General features: G+C 39.8%; 1 protein-coding gene across 1 annotated transcript in view; it reads right to left on the bottom strand.

Annotated features, from left to right (window-relative positions):
* CLVS1 (clavesin 1) overlaps positions 1–18,014 on the bottom strand; it is a 223,879-nt gene that overhangs the window by 98,746 nt on the left and 107,119 nt on the right. The gene's annotated exons all lie outside the window — the stretch shown is intronic.

Raw genomic sequence — 18,014 nt, forward strand, 5'->3', positions numbered from 1 at the left:
CCATGGCTTAAGGGGACTTCTAAGTCAACTGGCAAAATAATTCTATTACGAAAACATTCTGCATCCCACTTTGAAGAGCAGCGTCTGGGGTCTTAAATGCTAACAAGGGGCCATCTAAGATGCATCAATTGGTCTCAACCCACCTGGATCAAAGGAGAAGGAAGAACACCAAGGTCACACGATAACTATGAGCCCAAGAGACAGAAAGGGCCACATGAGCCAGAGACTTACATCATTCTGAGACCAGAAGAACTAGTTGGTGCCTGGCCACAACCGATGACTGCCCTGACAGGGAACACAACAGAGGACCCCTGAGGGAGCAGGAGAACAGTGTGTTCCAGACCCCAAATTCTCATAAAAAGATCAGACTTAATGGTCTGACTGAGACTAGAAGAATCCCAGCAGTCATGGTCCCCAAACCTTCTGTTGGCCCAGGACAGGAACCATACCTAAAGACAACTCATCAGACATGGAAGGGACTGGACAATGGGTTGGAGAGAGATGCTGATGAAGAGTGAGCTACTTGTATCAGGTGGACACTTGAGACTGTCTTGGCCTCTCCTGTCTGGAGGGGAGATGGGAGGGTAGAGAGGGTTAGAAACTGACAAAACGGTCACAAAAGGAGAGACTGGAAGCAGGGAGCGGGCTGACTCATTAGGGGGAGAGTAAGTGGGAGTATGGAGTAAGGTGTGTATAAGATTATATGTGACAGACTGACTTGATTTGTGAACTTTCACTTAAAGCACAATAAAAATTATTAAAAAAAAAAAAAAGCTAGAAATAGAACTACCATATGATCCAGCAATCCCACTCCTTGGAATACATCCTAGAGAAATACGAGCCTTTACATGAACAGATATATGCACACCCATGTTCATTGCCGCAGTGTTTACAATAGCAAAAAGATGGAAATAACCAAGATGCCCATCAATGGATGAATGGATAAATAAATTATGGTATATTCACACAATGGAATACTACGCGTCGATAAAAACAATGATGAATCCGTGAAACATTTCATAACATGGAGGAATCTGGAAGGCATTATGCTGAATGAAATTAGTCAGTTGCAAAAGGACAAATATTGTATAAGACCACTATTATAAGAACTCGAGAAATAGTTTAAACAAAGAAGAAAATATTCTTTGATGGTTACTAGAGAGAGGAGGGGGGGAGAGAGGGAGGGAGTGAGGGAAAGGGGTTTTCAGTAATTAGACAGTAGATAAGAACTATTTTAGGTGAAGGGAAAGACAACACACAATACAGGAGAGGTCACCACAACTGGACTAAACAAAAGCAAAGAAGTTTCCTGAATAAAATGAATGCTTTAAAGGCCAGTGTAGCAGGGGTGGGGGCTTGGGGATCATGGTTTCAGGGGACATCTAAGTCAATTGGCATAATGAAACCTGTTAAGAAAACATCCTGCATCCCACTTTGGAGAGAGGCTTCTGGGGTCTTAAACACTAGCAAGCGGCCATCTAAGATACATTGATGGGTCTCAAACCACCTGGAGCAAAGGAGAATGAAGAACTCCAAAGACACAAGGTAATTATGAGCCCAAGAGACAGAAAGGACCGCATAAACCAGAGACTGCATCAGCCTGAGACTAGAAGAACTAGATGGTGCCTGGCTACAACTGATGACTGCTCTGACAGGGAACACAACAGAGAACCCCTGAGGGAGCACAAGAGCAGTGGTATGCAGACCCCAAATTCTCATAAAAAGACCAGACTTAATGGTCTCCCCAAACCTTCTGTTGGCCCAAGACAGCAACCATTCCCAAAGCCAGCTTTTCAGACAGGGATTGGACTGGACTATGGGATAGAAAATGATACTCGTGAAGAGTGAGCTTCTTAGATCAAGTAGACATATGAGACTATGTGGGCAGCTCCTGCCTGGAGGGGAGATGAGAGGGCAGAGGGGGTCAGAAGCTGGCCGAATGGACACGAAAATAGACAGTGGAGGGAAGGAGTGTGCTGTCTCATTAGGGGGGAGAGCAATTAGGAGTATATAGTGAGAAGTATATAAATTTTTGTATGAGAGATTGACTTGATTTGTAAACTTTCACTTAAAGCACAACAAAAATTAATATATATATATATGTATATATATAAAAAGCAAGGGAAGCAAGCAGAGAGTTGGGGACCTCATACCACCAAGAAAGCAGCACCAGGGGCAGTGCATGTCCTTTGGACCTGAGGTTCCTGTGCATATGGCGCACCTTGACCAGAGGAAGATTGTGAAAAGGACCTTCCTCCAGAGCCCACAGAGAGAGAAAGCCTCCCCTGGAGCCAACAGCCTGAATTTGGACTTGTTAACTAGAGTGTGAAAGAATAAATTTCTCTTTGTTAAAAGCCATCTACTTGTAGTATTTCTGTTACAGCAGCACTGGACGAGTAAGACAGATCCATAAATTTTTGGAAGAAAATTCAAGATTGATAAAAACTACAATAAAAAACTTCTTACCTAACAAAAACAAAGCAAGATAACCCTGCAAGTAAAGTCAAAAGACAAATGAAAAATATTTGCAATTCACAGCCTAATGAGCTAATCCCCTTAACGTAAACTGATAAGAAAAAGAAAACACAATAAAGAAAATGGGCAAATGACGTATAATCAGAGAAGTAACAGAAAGTACCACTTAAACATATAAAAAGATGCTCCAACCTCAGTCAAAACTATAAAAATGCAAATCAAAATTTTACTGAGATAACAGTTTTCTACTCTTGGGTTGTCAAAAATCCCAAAGTTTGAGACTACACGCTGTTGGCAGCGATGTGGATAAACAGGTGCTCTCCTGCATTATTGATGGGAGAAGACACTACAGTGCATCGCCTGTGGAATAACATTTACCCAAATTGCAACAGAATAATTTTTAATTTACAGAAAAATTCTGCTTCCAGGAACTGATCTTGCAAATATAATTGTACATGTGCAAAATGATGTATGTGCAAATTTATTCACGGCAGCATTGGTTGTGGTGGCAAAAGATTGAAATTAGAATAATATCTGTTTGAAACAAACAAAGCACTTGCCATAGAGTTGCTTCTGACTCACGGTGACCCTGTGTGTGTCAGAGTGGAGCTGTGCTCCATAGGTGCTCCAAGGGCAGATTTTTTGGAAATAGTTGCCGCGTCTTTCTTCTGAGGTACCTGTGGGTGACCTTGAACAACCACCATTTCACAGTTCATCCATTTATTGGAGACTGGATTTAACAAACTGTTGTACATCCATATCATGAATATTACGCATATGTAAAAGAAAAAGTTCTTTATGTATCAATGTGGAAATATTTCCATAAAATGTTATAATGAGACTTCTCCAAGACATAGTGCTTAAATGATAAAGCAAGGTGTATAATAGTGTATAATGCAATCTTTGTATTAAACAGGGAGAAATAAGCATACAGAGTTCTGTTTCAGTCACACAAGAAACAAAGACACAAGAAACTAATAAGGAAGTTACCCTGTGGGAATGAAGGGTGGGAATAAGCGGAAACTTTCTGCTGGCTACCTTTTTATATTGTTTTGATTTTGAAGCTATGTGAATGGATTACCTGTTCAAAAATTGATATATATACGTCAGTCATATTGAAATATGTCCTGTTTTAATAGTATAACCGAAAAGTCTTTTTTAAAGAAACAAAACAAAACACGAACCTGTTTGTTACAAATTACTGTGTCTCTTTTTTTCTGTTCCCATTAGGGCTTTTAAGCCTGACGTATTTCTTCCTCTGACTTGGGAAAGTAGATGAATGGCCACGGTGATGAGTGGCTTGAGGATTTGGGGTGTTCTATCAACAACTTGGAGACCACTCTTCCCCCCTTTACTCTGGGTATCCACTTCTGAGACGCCAGCTTTTCTTAATGCACTGGGTGCTTTACAGATCACTGTTCTCAACCTGCTAAACCCCCAAGTAGATGAACAGCTGTCGTGTTTCAGCCCAAGAGTGACTGAAGGTAAAGGCAACGTGTCTCACTGAGCTGAGCAGCACCAAAGTGCCAGGTATTTTATCCCTGCCCTCATCGATAAGTGCTCTTGTATGTCAGAGCCTCTTTTCCTCAGTTATTAACAGCGGTGTATGTATTGTTTGATTTAATAATGCTTCCACGCAAAACATAAGAATTCCTAACTACAACCTGTAAATGAAATAAAATAAAGTCTATATCTTGCTGTGTTGTTGTTAGTCACCATCGAGGTGGCTCTGACTCATGGCGACCTTGTTGTGCGTAACAGAACAAAACATTGCCCATCCTGCGCCGTCTTCTTGATTGTCGGTCGGTTTGAGCCCATTACTGTAGCTTTTGTGTCATTCTGCTTCACTGAAGGTTTCCCCAGTTTCGCTGACCTTCTACTTTACCAAACATGACGTCCTTTTCTGATTGGTCTTTCCTGGTAATGTGTGGTAAAGTTGTTAAGAGCTCAGCTGCCACCCAAAACGTTGGCAGTTCAAAGCCACCAGCCACTCCTTGGAAACCCTATGGGGCAGTTCTACTCCACTCTGTAGGGCAGCTGTGAGTGAGAATTGACTCAGTGGCAATGGGGGTTTTTGTTTTTTTTTTTCATTTTCTCAATAAAGCAACTCCAATGACCCTATTTTAAATTGTAATCCATTCTCACCCACTCCCCAATAGTCTTGACTTCTCTTATTTATTTCCTCTCTTCTCTGTAACACTTGTCATTTTTAAGCATACTGTACCATTTGTTGGAGTCCCTGGGTAGTGTAAATGGTTAAGCGCTTACCTGATAAGTGAGCCTGAGTCTACCCAGAGGTACCTTGGAGGAAAGATCTGGCGAACTACTGAAAAATCAGCCACTGAAAACCTGATGGAACACAGTTCTGCTTTGACACACAGGGGGTCACCTTCAGTTAAGGTTGACTTGACAACAACTGGTCCTAGATATATTTTACCTATTATTTGTGGTTTATTGTCTCTCTCTCCTCACTAGAATGTATGCTGTATATAGGCAGTGATTTTGGCCTTTTTTATTCATTGCTGTGTCCTGAGCACCCCTAGGATAGTGTCTGTGATAGTTTTTAATAAAGATTTGCAGAATGAATGAATAAATTATATATTAGCTTGCACTACTCCCTCAGTAGACTATAAATTCCATCAGCACACAGATTCTGAATTGTTCAACATTATAGACTCACCATCTAGCCCCGTACCTGGCATATTGCTGGCACACAATTAATAATTGTTGACTGAATGGGTCTCTCCTCCGCTGAACTGCTATTGTCTGCACGTCCCATTCTAACATTGAGTTATTGGCTATTTTTAATGTCTCTTCGAATCTTACCTGTGAGCACTTGTCACTTGGTAAAGATTTTATTGTCATCACAGGCTGAAACTCCTTAATTCTTTTGTACGTGAACTTGCTGATTAGCTAGTTTATGTTGTACTATATTTTTTAAGGTGAGTAGAATGTGTTACTAGGGGTGGTGGAGATTGTGGGTGAAGGAGGCGGAGAGATGGGGGATAAGTGTCCCTAGGAAGACAGTATTACTCCTACCAAGTGATACCAGTTCTGTGGAAACTTCGGCTCCAAGCATCCTTTTTTTCTCCATCTGTCTTTTTATTTGCCATTCATTTTTCCCCCATTTACATTCCACAGACCCTAGAACAACTGCATTTGCCTTTAGAGTCTTTTACTTTTTACAGCTGCTCTGTACTTTAGAATTGTGTAAGTCCCTTTATTCATTTATGGATGCTCAGTGCTAAAAGTAGTATAGATTTTAACATCTATTCATCCATCCACCCAACAATTTACTGAGGTCCTATTGGGTTTCTGGTCCTGTGGATGAAAGATGCCTTAGATATGGCCTCTTCCTATAAAAATGTATTCCACTTGGAAAGGCAGAAACTCAAATGGGCAACTGGAGAATAGTATGCTGAATTCTATCCTGGAAATACGTGCAATGTGTAATGAGAGTGCTGATGAAGGGCACTTAAGCCAGATCTAGTTCAATGATGCATTTTGAAGCTAGTGGTATTTGAGCTGTGTCTTGAAGTACAAATAGGAGGTGAACAGCGGGGATAAAACAAGCAGCAGCGGAGAGACATGGAGTAATGTGGAACGTTAGGGACTGTATGCTGTTTACTACAGCTGGTGCTCAACATTCTGGAGATGAGGATGGAAAAGCTGGTACAGAGGGTTGTCAAGACATGAGACTGGAAAGGCAAGCAGGGGCAAGTCCAGGAGCGTCTTCCATTCCAGGCTAATGTCCCAGACTAGAGAGTTTGCACTTCACCTGATAAGAAATAGAGACCTACTGAAGGATTCTAAAAGAATATGGTGGCGATCAAATTACCCACGGCTAAACTCAGACTTAATGGTGAAATACTGGATGATTTCCCCCTAAGATGATGAACAAGAAAGAATATCCACTCTTGTCATTCCTATTCAGGTACTGGAGGTTTTAGCCAGGGCAATTTGGCAAGGAAAAATAAAAAGTATCCAGATTGAAAAGGAAGAAGTAAAGCTATCACTATTTGCAGATTACATGAACTTTATACACAAAAAAATTTTATGCAATCTAATCAAAAATGTATTACAACTAATAAATGAGTTCAGCAAGGCTGCAAGATACAAGATCAATATGCAAAAAATAAGTTGTATCTCAATACAATAGCAATGAAGTATCTGAAAATGACATTAAGAAAATTACTTATAATAGCACCAAAAAAAAGAATAAAATACCTGAGAATTAATTTAGCAGTAAAAGTGTAAGAGTTGTACAATGAAAACTACAAAACATTGCTGAAAACTTATTATATCTCAAACTTATTATAAAGCTTATTATATCTCAAAACTTATTATAAAGCTACAGTAATCAAACAATGTGGTATTGTCAGAAAAGCAGAAATATATAGCAATGGAATTGAGAGGCCGGAATTAAACTCTTACATTTATGGTGAACTGATTTCCAATAAAGGTAGCAAGACAATTCAATTCAATAGGGAAAGCATAGTCTTTTCAAAAAATGATGTTGGGACAACTGGATATCCACATGCAAAAAAATGAAATTGGATCTGTATCTCTTACCACACAGAAAAAGTAACTCAAAACGGATCATAGACCTAAATGCAACAGTTAAACATCTAAAACTCTTAGGAATAAACATAGGAGTAAATCTTTATGATCTTGGGTTACAAAAACAAAAATCCAGTGCTGTCGAGTCGATTCCGACTCATAGCGACCCTATAGGACAGAGTAGAACTTGGGTTAGGAAATGGTTTTTTAGATATGACACAAACAGCACATACATCTAAAGAAAAAATAGATAAATTGGACTTCATCAAAGTCAAAAACATTTGTGCTTCAATGGACTCTATCAATAAGGTGAAAAGACAACCCACAAAATAGAAGAAAATATTTCTAAAAGATATATCTAACAAGGAAATTTTATCCAGCATAATTGTCTCTAAAAACTCAATAATAAAAAAGACAACCCAATTTAAGAAGAAACAACAGATTTAAACAGATATTTCTCCAATATCCATTAGTCATTAGGTAAATGTAAAGCAAAGCCACAATGAGATACTACTTTACACACGTTAGAATGGCTATAACGATAAAAACAGCCTCCAGCCTGATGCCTGACCCATGGACATGAGACTTGCCAGTCTCCACAACTGCATGAGCCATTTCCTTCAGAGAAACTTCTTTCTCTCTCTCTCTCGATACCTTTCACAAGTTTTGCTTCTCTAGAGAATCCATCCAAAGACAATACCCAAGATAGGAAAATATATATCCACACAAAAACTTGCAACAGTTAAAACTGGATATGAATATGCATAGCTGTATTATTCATAATAGACAAAAGGAGAAACAATGCAGATGTCCATCAACTGATGAATGTATTTTTTAAAATGTGGCATAGCCATACAATGGAATGTTATTAAACAATACAAAGAAACGAAGTGCTGACACGTGCTACAACATGAATGAACCTTGAAAACATTATTCTACATGAAAGAAACCTATCACAAAGGGCCACCTATCCATTTATATGAAATGTCCAGAATAATCAAATTCATAGAGACAGAAAGTAGATTATTGGTTGCCTACGGCTTGGGGGTAGGTGGGAGTGATGAACGTGGAATTACTGGTAAAGCGTAAGGGCTTTTTTGGGGGGAGGGGAGGGCGTTGAAACCCTTATTCTATAATTAGACTTTGGTGGTGGTGGTTCCGGCCCAGAAAAGAATTTCAGAAAGTTGTTCTTTTCATAGCTTCTGAGTCAGCTTTTCTATAGATTCTCCTTCAGGATTAAATTCTCCCTTCCAAAAGTTTAAAATTCACTTTAACAACGCCCTATGCTCTTGTTTTTCTAGTAATATCTTAATTAAAACCTCATTCTGTTAATGGAAAAAAAGTTATTCACAATTTCTTCCAAATCCTGAATGGGTCCCAGGATTAAGGCATTAAGGATCCTTCCTCTCAACTAATGACATTCCAGTGAAGCGGGCATTAGCTTAATCCACCAAGTTTTTTCACGTTGTTAATACTGTCCATTTAACAGCTTTAAATTACTAAGCTCCTCTCTGATATTACTGAAGTAGGAAAAAATCATCTTCTTGACTATCTATTTTAGAATTCCTTTTAGCATTGAAAGGTACTTTCCAAAGTCTCCAGTCCAGCTTCTGTGCCCCATGACAACTGCCCTGTGCTCGGCCAACCAACTTCACTGTCCTTGTCTCCCATGTGGCTCCAAAGCAACTCCAAGCTAGTCTACCCTGTGCCGGGAGCCCGGCCAGCTGGGCCCTCCGTCACGTCGGCTTGGTATTCTCACACATGGTAGGTTGAATAAATAGTTGTTGAACTTGAGTCTCATCTCGCCATCCTTTGCGAATTCATATTCCTAGTACTTTCTTACAGAAAAGTGTCCGGTGAGTAACTCTACCTCTCTGTCCATTCTCCTTCTTAATATTTCCTCGGTGTTGACTTATCCTCCTCCTAAAGTATATTTCTGGATGCATTATCCGCTGATATTAAGACAAAAAGAAATACAGAGAGAAATGATTAAGTTAATTCCCTTCCTCACATGTTTTCAAATGTGAATTCCAGATAGATTAAAATGTTACATCAATTTTTAAAAATTTAAGTCCAGAAGAAAATACTAGTGAATTTATATTACATCTGAGATAAATAATGGCTTTCTAAGCCTTAACATAGCTCAATGATGTTAAGTCTAACTGCTAGCAAAGGCAGTTTCACAGATCTGATCGCATAAACTTTTTAAACTACCTTAAACAGGACCAGCAAAAAAAAAACACTATTCACTGTAAATCTAAATGGTGAAGAAAAATTTTGTGACATGGGATAAATGGTTAATTTCCTTGGTAATAAAAACCTCATAAATTAATAATAAGATTAAAACCTCCAACCATAAAATGAGCGAGGTACATTAACAGGAAATAATCAGAAGCAAGAATACAAATATAATAAACATATGGAAAATGGTTACATTTCACTTGTAATCAAAGACTACACAAATTAAAACAAAAGGAGGTATGTGGCATGGGCTGCAAGGGAGACTTATTTTTAATACCCAGGTTCATTTTGTTTAGGAAGCTACCAGCTGCCCTTAAGTCAATTCCGACTCAAGTTAACCCTATGTGTTTCACAGTAGAAATGAGATCCACAGGGTTTTCAATGGCTGATTTTTTGGAAGAGATTGCCAGGCCTTTCTTCTAAGGTATCTCTAGGTAGATTCAAACTGCCTATCTTTTAGTTAGCAGCTGTGCACCTAATCAATTGCACCAGGGTTTAGGAAGCAGGCCCTCGCATGCATTGCTGGTGAATATAAAAACTCCCTTTAGGTTATCTTCCAGATACATTCACCTCTAGGAATTTGTCCTAAGGAAGTAATTCATGTGACTGAAATTTGCTAAAGGAACATTCATGTCAGCATTTTATATAATACTGAAAAAAATTGGAAACAACCTAAACATTGAACAGTTGAGAATTGGTCAATATATTATCATATCATTAAATTATCATTACTTTATCATATAATTAAACAAAGGGATACTATGCAGTCCTTATAAAATGGTATTGAGTTAAAATATATAAAAAGCTGGAAAGCTATTCACTGTGTACTATAAAGTGAAAAGAGCAGATACCTTGCTATTATGTGTGGGGGGGTATACTGTATACAGAAGTTAAAAATATTTATTTCTGAGTAGGATTGTGTATAATTTCCATTTTGTTACATTTATTTACCAGTATTAAAAAAAAAAAGTATAATGAACATGTGTAATTGTGGGGTTTACAATTAACTTTGCCCAAAGAATTTAGTTTTTGTCCTTAGTTTATGAGAAATGACCTCTAAAACCTTGGAATTTCTCTATTGATTGGGGTCTTTTTCTATGTGGGCTCCAGATCGCAACTGAGGGTGCTAATGGAGGGATTCATGGGTGGGGCTTGGCCAAGCCAGAAAGACTGACCATGGAATATCAGCCTGACCTAATAGGGGCAGTGGCTATGGAGGTTAAGTTTAACCACATGGGTCAACGATTCAATCAATCATGCCTACATAATGAGATACCGACATAAAAGCCCTGGGTACTGAATCTCCATGAGCTTCCTGGTTGGTGAAAGACATCAGTGCACAGGGAGTGTGATGCATTCTTTTTTGGACATAAACGCTCCATGTTGAGAATCCCCCAGACTTCACCCTATGTGTCTCTTCTTTTTTGCTGGTCCTGATTTATATCATTTTTCTATAACAAAACTGTAATCATAAGTATAGTGATGTCATGAATTCTGTGAGTCATTCTAGCAGATCCTTGAACCTGAGGGAGTAGTGGGTTCCAACAGATCAAGAGTCGGGGGGGGCCTGGGAACCCCCAAGCTTATAGCTGGCAAATTGAGGTGAATAGAGAGAATCCCTGAATTTTTAGCCAGCAAGTCAGAAGTGAGGGTTTTAATAGGTACCCATAAGCTAGTGTCTGAAGTCTTGGGTAGGCTTAGCAGTGTGGAGGACTGTGCCCTTTACCTTGTGAGCTCTGACCTAATCTAGTGGTTAGGGTCAGAAGAACTACTGAATTTGCTGATGGTTTCAGAACAGAATTAAATTGATTTATTTAATAAGGAAACTCCAAGAGTAAGCAGTCAATGGCTCAACTTTCCCCCCCCTCCCCAATCCCGGAAACCATTAATAAATAAACTTTGGTCTCTATTCATTTGTCAATTCTTGATATTTCATATAAGTGGGGTCATACAATATTTGCCCTTTTGTGCCTTGGAAGGTTGGCGGTTCCATGGAACAAAGACTTGGTTATCTGTTCCCATAAGGATCACAGCCAAGAAAATCCTGTGGAGCAGTTCTACCCTATAACATGTGGGGTCACAATGAATCAGAATCTATTTGGTGGCAACGGGCTTTTTTGTTTCTGCTTTTAATTTCACTTAGCATGTTTTCAATGTTCATCTATGCTGTCGCATGCTTTACAATTTCATTTCTAACTGTTCTAGCTGTTATTTCTTGATATACATATGTTAATATGTGTCAGCCCCTCAACTAAATTCTTATTTGAGACTTCTAACACGTGGTGAGCTTAACAACCGTATGACTAAACCAACCAGAATCATGTGTAAAATGAGAATAAATAGGCTCTAAGTCAGTGGCTTCACTAAGGTTGGTGTCCCCCAATGTGGTAACTCATGGTATCACACTCCCATGCTAATTACCACAATATTGTGACTAAAACACCAGCAAATTTGACAAAATCAGCACTGTAAAAACGCCACAGCAACGAAAACAAGTGCATGTTTACGGCGCGTGTGGATGAAACCACGTGATTGGAAGCATCATTGTAATTGGGTAATAATGATAGCTCTGACTAGAGCACATTAGAAAGTTCAAAAAGTAGATTAACATAGAGCTCTAGTCTTACAGGTATATTGATACATGTAAGCTGGGCTTAAGAAAAAAAATTTTGTTGTTATAACCAAAAACGGGTATTTTTATAAAAAATAATAAATTTCTGCTGAAACACTGCACAAAAATTTAATAGACAGTCATCTTGGTGTCACCTCCTCAGACGGTGTCACCTGGTGTGGTCATACCCCCCCCACACCTCCTTAGTGATATGACTGCTGAAAGTGAAATCTTGAGGGACCTTTTAAGAATAAAGTGCACAAGTTTAATGCAGCAATTTTATAACACTTATTTGATCCTGCATACTCTACATTCCATAAGATACAATTATTGCATAATTAAATTCCACAAAGACAATATGTTACTGCATTTCTTGGCCTCAGCATTTTTCTAAGAATAATTTTATTTATTAAATTCCAAATACGCACATCCGTGAATAGTTTTAGATCTTTCATGAAAAAAGATGCAGACAGAACACCAAAGCGCTGTCATACCACTGATAGACTCAGACAGGTGTACCTGGACACAGAGGGTAAATCACTTTCTTGTCTGCAAAATAAGCTATATTGTGGCAAAGCCAAGCTAGGTGTTAGAAGCAAGGATAGCAGCTACCTTAGGAGGTCAGCTAACCAAAGACGCACACAGGTCATTTCTGGGTCACAGGTGGTGTTCTTTCCCTTGATCTGTATTTGGTTAGTTAGATGCTCTCCCTCCCTAAAAGTTCACCAAACTGTCTGTTTATGACCTGGGTAACTCTCTGAATGTGTATTGTTGTTGTTGTTGTTAACTGCCTTTGAGTCAGCTCCCCACTCATGGTGACCCCATGCGCAATGGGATCGGCTGTTGTGATCCATAAAGATTTTCACTGGCTGATTTTTCGGAAGTAAATCACCATGCCTTTCTTCCAAATGTACAGTACACATCAATAAAAAGTCTATTAAAAAAAATGATGTCTTTCTAAATTAAAAAACAAAAATAAGGAATTGCACTTTTATTTTTGTTTTCGAGGTAAAAGGAGTTAATGATTTTTACTGGTTTCTCAGCAACAAACGCTTTCCTTTGGTGAAAATGGACACTGCACTTTACCACCTGTTCATTCTAACAAAGCCTACTTTATCACATGGTGGGAGGCACAGAAGCCCTCGAGTTTTTAGTTGGCCTCGAAGGCAAAACAAAAGAATCTTACTCAGAGTCGGTGTTTGGTTGATCGTTCCAATCAGTCTTCTCATATTGTTATTGTGAAGAGATGATTTGCCACTCACCTGATGAGCTTATCACACATGGCCATTGGAAGGATCAAAAAAGACACTGCGTGTACGTGCTCTAAGTGCCAGATTGATAGTAGGTGGTATCAACATCATCATCATCATCATCATGGCTGCTTATCTTTAACCTAGACTAGAAATATCAGAAGGAGTGTTTGTCACTCCCTCTGGCTGCTTTCCTTATTTCTTATATTATGACCTATGGATTATGCTGTGCTCAGAGGCATTACCTAGACACGCCCATGCCAGGGATGGTCAGTATGTGACAGGCTTGACCATTCTCTATGCTCAGTGATGGCAGAGATCAGAAATCAATCACAGCATTCTTTTCTGCTGAGCTTGGAGCTGACCTCAGAATTCTTATCAATGCTGCATTCTAATTGTTTAGACTTAGTATGTGAAGATAAATCATATTTCCCATCCCTGAGCTAGGCACTAAGGCTATTTCGATGGGGGTAAAATGACAGATTCATAACATTAGATGATGAGAAGGGCTATAAGAAATGGCTTCATCCAGTGTTATCAAGTGTGGTCCCTGGATCCGCACATTAGCATCACCTGGGAACTTGTTGGAAATGAAAACTCTCACCTGCCACACTGCCTGCCCCTCTCAATCTACTGAATCATACATTCTACAGGTGGGACCCTGTCATCTGGGCTTGAACAAGCCCTTCAGCAGTCCTGGTGTGTGCTAAAATTTGAGAACAACTGCTCTAATCCAACCTCCTTGGTCTTTGACGCACAAGTTAAGCAGCTTGCCCAAGGTTATCCGTGGAGTTAGTTGCCAAAAATAAACAAACACCTAAGTTCCTATTTTCATGTTGTTACATTGGCTAGCAAGCAGAGAACAGTAAAAAAATTCTCTCTAATTTTCAATCTTTAAGTTTTGAAATGGATTTTTTTTTTTTTTTGTCACAGTCCAGCATCTTTTGCTGGGAGTCACCCTCCAGCATTCTTAGTCTGCACGTTTCAGGTACGGCACATTGAGTGGGCTCAGGCTGTAGCTCTGGCCAGAGCACCACGTAACGCCTAAGCCCTGCCAAGAATGTATCTATACTTGAAACTGTTAGGAGTCTTCACTGTCACCCTGTGGAGAAGCCTGCCTGAGAATGAAGTCAGTACAAAGGAAAGTGGAACTGAGAGATGAACAGAGAAAGAGACTAAGTGAGTTCTCATGATGTTGTTTCAACTTCAACTCTGGGTCTAGCTGAGTCTGGAAGATAGAGCAGCTCTGAACTTTACAGTTATATAAGTCTCTCTTTCTCACCTCCCCTACCCCTGGCTTTTTAGCTTGAGCCACGTTTGAGTGCTTTTCTGTTCCTTAAAATCCAAAGAACTCTTTCCAACAGATACATCTATACCAATGTTATTACAGCATATTCATAAGAGTCAAAAGGTAGAAACAACCTAAGCATCCATCAACAGATGAACAGATAAGCAAAATGTGGTATGTGTATATATGTGTGTGTATATATGTATATATAATTGAATATTATTCAGCCGTAAGAAAGAATTAAGGTCTAATACATGCTACAACAAGGGTGAATCTTGAAAAGATTATGTTAATAAGCCAGACACAAGGAGATAAATATTGTACTATCCAACTTCTATGAAATATTTAGAATAGGCAAATGCATAGAGACAAAAGTATATTAGGAGTTACCTGGGTTGGGAGGATGAGGTGTTATTGCTTAAGGGGTACTGAATTTTTGTTTGAGGTAATGAAACACTTTTGAAAACACGGAGTGGTGATGACTGCCCACCATGGTAAATATAAACTCAACTTGTCCAAAATAATACTCATTGTCTCACCATACCAGTCCACTCCTAATTGTCTGCACGATCTCATTGGTTGGCACCACCATCCACCCTTCACCCAGTTTGATGCCTGAGGTTCATTCTTAACTTCTCCCAGGCCACGCCTCTCCCAAGCATCCAGTCACCAAACCCTGCCTATTTTGCTTCCTTTGGAGTTACTGAATCCCTTCTATCGCTCCCAGTTTTGACCTATCATTTCTTACTTGAACTATTACAACTGCATTTTAATTTGTTCCCCTGCTTTGAACTTTCCCTGCTCATAGCCACCAAGTTGATCCCATGTAAAATAGGAATCTTTGTTGCCATCCTGCTTAGACATGTTCAATGGCTTGCAACATCTGCAGGAAGAGACCAAGCTCTTTAGCTAGGCACATGGGCTCATAGGCTTCTCGCCTGGCGTGCCTGCGCTCCAGGAATATGAAACTAATTCTTTTCTTGAGCTATGTCTTGCCCCTTCATCTTTGCTCATGTTGTCTTCTTTGCCTGAAACTTCTCCCACCATGACTTCACTTGACTACTTTGCATTCATCCTTTAAGAATCAGTTGAGGTGTGGCCAGATGCCACTCCTGGTTCCTCCAGCCTGGATTGGGAGCCTCTCTGGGATTTTATAAACCTGATGCATATCTCCATTTTGCACGTTTCATGGTTTTCTTTCATTTCCTTTGTTTAAAGGTCCTCATCTCTCTCTGGACCTTGACCTTTCTCTGTCTGGTGTACCTTTGTGACTGGCTCATAGTAAAGGCTAAGCAAATTTTTCTTGAAGGGATGGATGTATGAGAGTCTCTGCAATGCATGAGAGCCCAGAAAAACCATTTGTCAGAAGTGTGCCAGAGTAAGACCTATTTAATTGGAACTGTTCGAAATGGGCCATACTGTCTGCCATGAGGATCACCAGAGTGCCATTAAAAAAAAAAAAGCCATTAGCCCTAATTATCTTCCTGAGTTTAATTGATACCTAACAAGGTAGAGCATTAGAGGAAATATTTTATTCCTCTAGTATTTCCATAATAACATATTGCATTGTTGCAAGTTCAGAATTAGAGCTCTGTGGCTGAAAAAATAAAAAGTAGTTTTCCAAGAAAGAAAGTGGTCTTCAAGCACATCTTGAATGTTTAGAATACATGCATTAAGTACCTTCTTGGCAAAATACAAATATCCTCTTCCTTCAATCTGCTCTTATCTAATATCCTTTAATACTTGAAAACTGCAAGGATTGAAAAAAGACACTGTAAATGTTACTGCTGAAGAGTTCCATAGGATGAAGAAGGCAAACTTTGGCCCATTAATCATCACACTGGAAAGGCGTTGGGAGTGGATTCCTTCCTGGACTATTGGACGATAATTAAATGGATCATCCCACAGGAAGAGACAGCAAATGCACCTCAAGGGCCACTCCCTGGGCTGGTGACAGCAACATGGACCTAAGCATACCCTATTTAGGGTGGCCAGGGATAGGGAACCCCTTGTTCAGTGTGGTAGGGTCTGATTTTAGGGGATTAAATTTACAAAGCTGGGATAATGGTGGGATGGGGGCTGGAGTGGTTATTTCTTCAATCAGTGTGCTAACGCACAGGAGCCTGTGGACCAGGGCTGGCTTCTCTGTCCTTCCAGTAACATTCCCTAACTTCAGTGAGTACAGACTGTGTCCCAGGTACTTTTCATGGACTATTTCGTTTTCGCCCTAAATTGATGAGGTAGATACTATGTTACTCCACATTTTACAGGTAAGGAAACTGAGACCTAAAGAGAATAAATGACTTGGCTGAGGTTATAAAATAGCAGAGCCAGAATTGAAACCCAGAAAGTCTGACTCTGCTCTTACACACTTTTACACCAAAGTATGGTTTCCTACCACGAGCATCAACCTGAGAACTTTCTAGAAAGGTAGACTCTTAGGGTCTGCTCTGGGCCCGTGAAATCATAGATCTGAGGGTGAGGTCCAAAGAAGTGTGCTGTAAGACGTTGTCTCAGGCAGTCTGACTCCACTAATGTTGAGACCCATTGCATTACAGTAATACCCACAGTAGAGCAGTGCTTCTCAAACTTTAATATGCATGTAAATTCCCCGGGGGATCTTGTTGAAATGCAGATTCTGATTCAGTAGATCTGGGGTGTGTTCTGAGTGTCAGCATTTCTTAATTGCTTCAGAGCCCTGATGGCATAGTGGTTAAGAGCTACAGCTGCTAACCAAAAGGTCAGCAGTTTGAATCCACGAGCCACTCCTCAAAACCCTGAGGAGCAGTTCTACGCTGTCCTGTAGGTTTGCTCTGAGTTGGAATTGATTCAACGGCAACTGGTTTTCTGGTGATGCTGGGACTGCTGGTCTGCACACAATGTTTTGAGTGTAAGGCACTAGAATGTAAGCCCTAAGAAGCCAGGCCTGCTGTGTTGTCAGCTGTAATCCTATTGACCCGTTTTTTATTTTGAATGAATACACCATGCTGCCTCATGGACTGTAGACTCAGTGTGGATCTACTACTAACTTTAAACGTGCCTGCTCGACTTGCATTTCCAAATGTCTCATCATGAGAGTACCCAATTATACGCAGGGACTGTCATGTTGCCCACTGATGTGAAAGCTTTTAAGTGCACTAATCTTTCAAGTGAATATGCCACTTAGGGTTCCCCAAGAGGAAGTGAGCATATCCTATGTTTTGGAAAAGGGATAAAAAAGTAAAATGTGGGAAGGAGGCCAGAGAGCAAAGAAAGGCCTAAGGTGGGTGTAACACAAATGGATGAAAGCAGACAGAAGATTCGCAGTAAACTGAACCTCTGAGCATTGCTCCAGGTCCTTTTCCACCATAGGGTAATACACAGAAAAGCAATGAGCCTCTTTCTCCATGAGATTGGCTCAAAGTGGTCTGGAGAGTTTGAGTCAATGCTGACAAAAATATTGTGAAAACGTCTTTAAAAAGGAGGGATGGCATGAAGTAAACTTCAAATGAAGAGTTAATAAAGTGACAGAGTGGACCCAAGATTAACTAAGTGAGCAATGAAATGAGAAAAGGAAAAAAAAAAGGGGGGTGCTAGACCTACTCCAAGG

The sequence above is a fragment of the Elephas maximus genome, chromosome 15 (assembly GCF_024166365.1).
Source record: "Elephas maximus indicus isolate mEleMax1 chromosome 15, mEleMax1 primary haplotype, whole genome shotgun sequence".
In the NCBI taxonomy this organism is placed as follows: Eukaryota; Metazoa; Chordata; class Mammalia; order Proboscidea; family Elephantidae; genus Elephas; species Elephas maximus.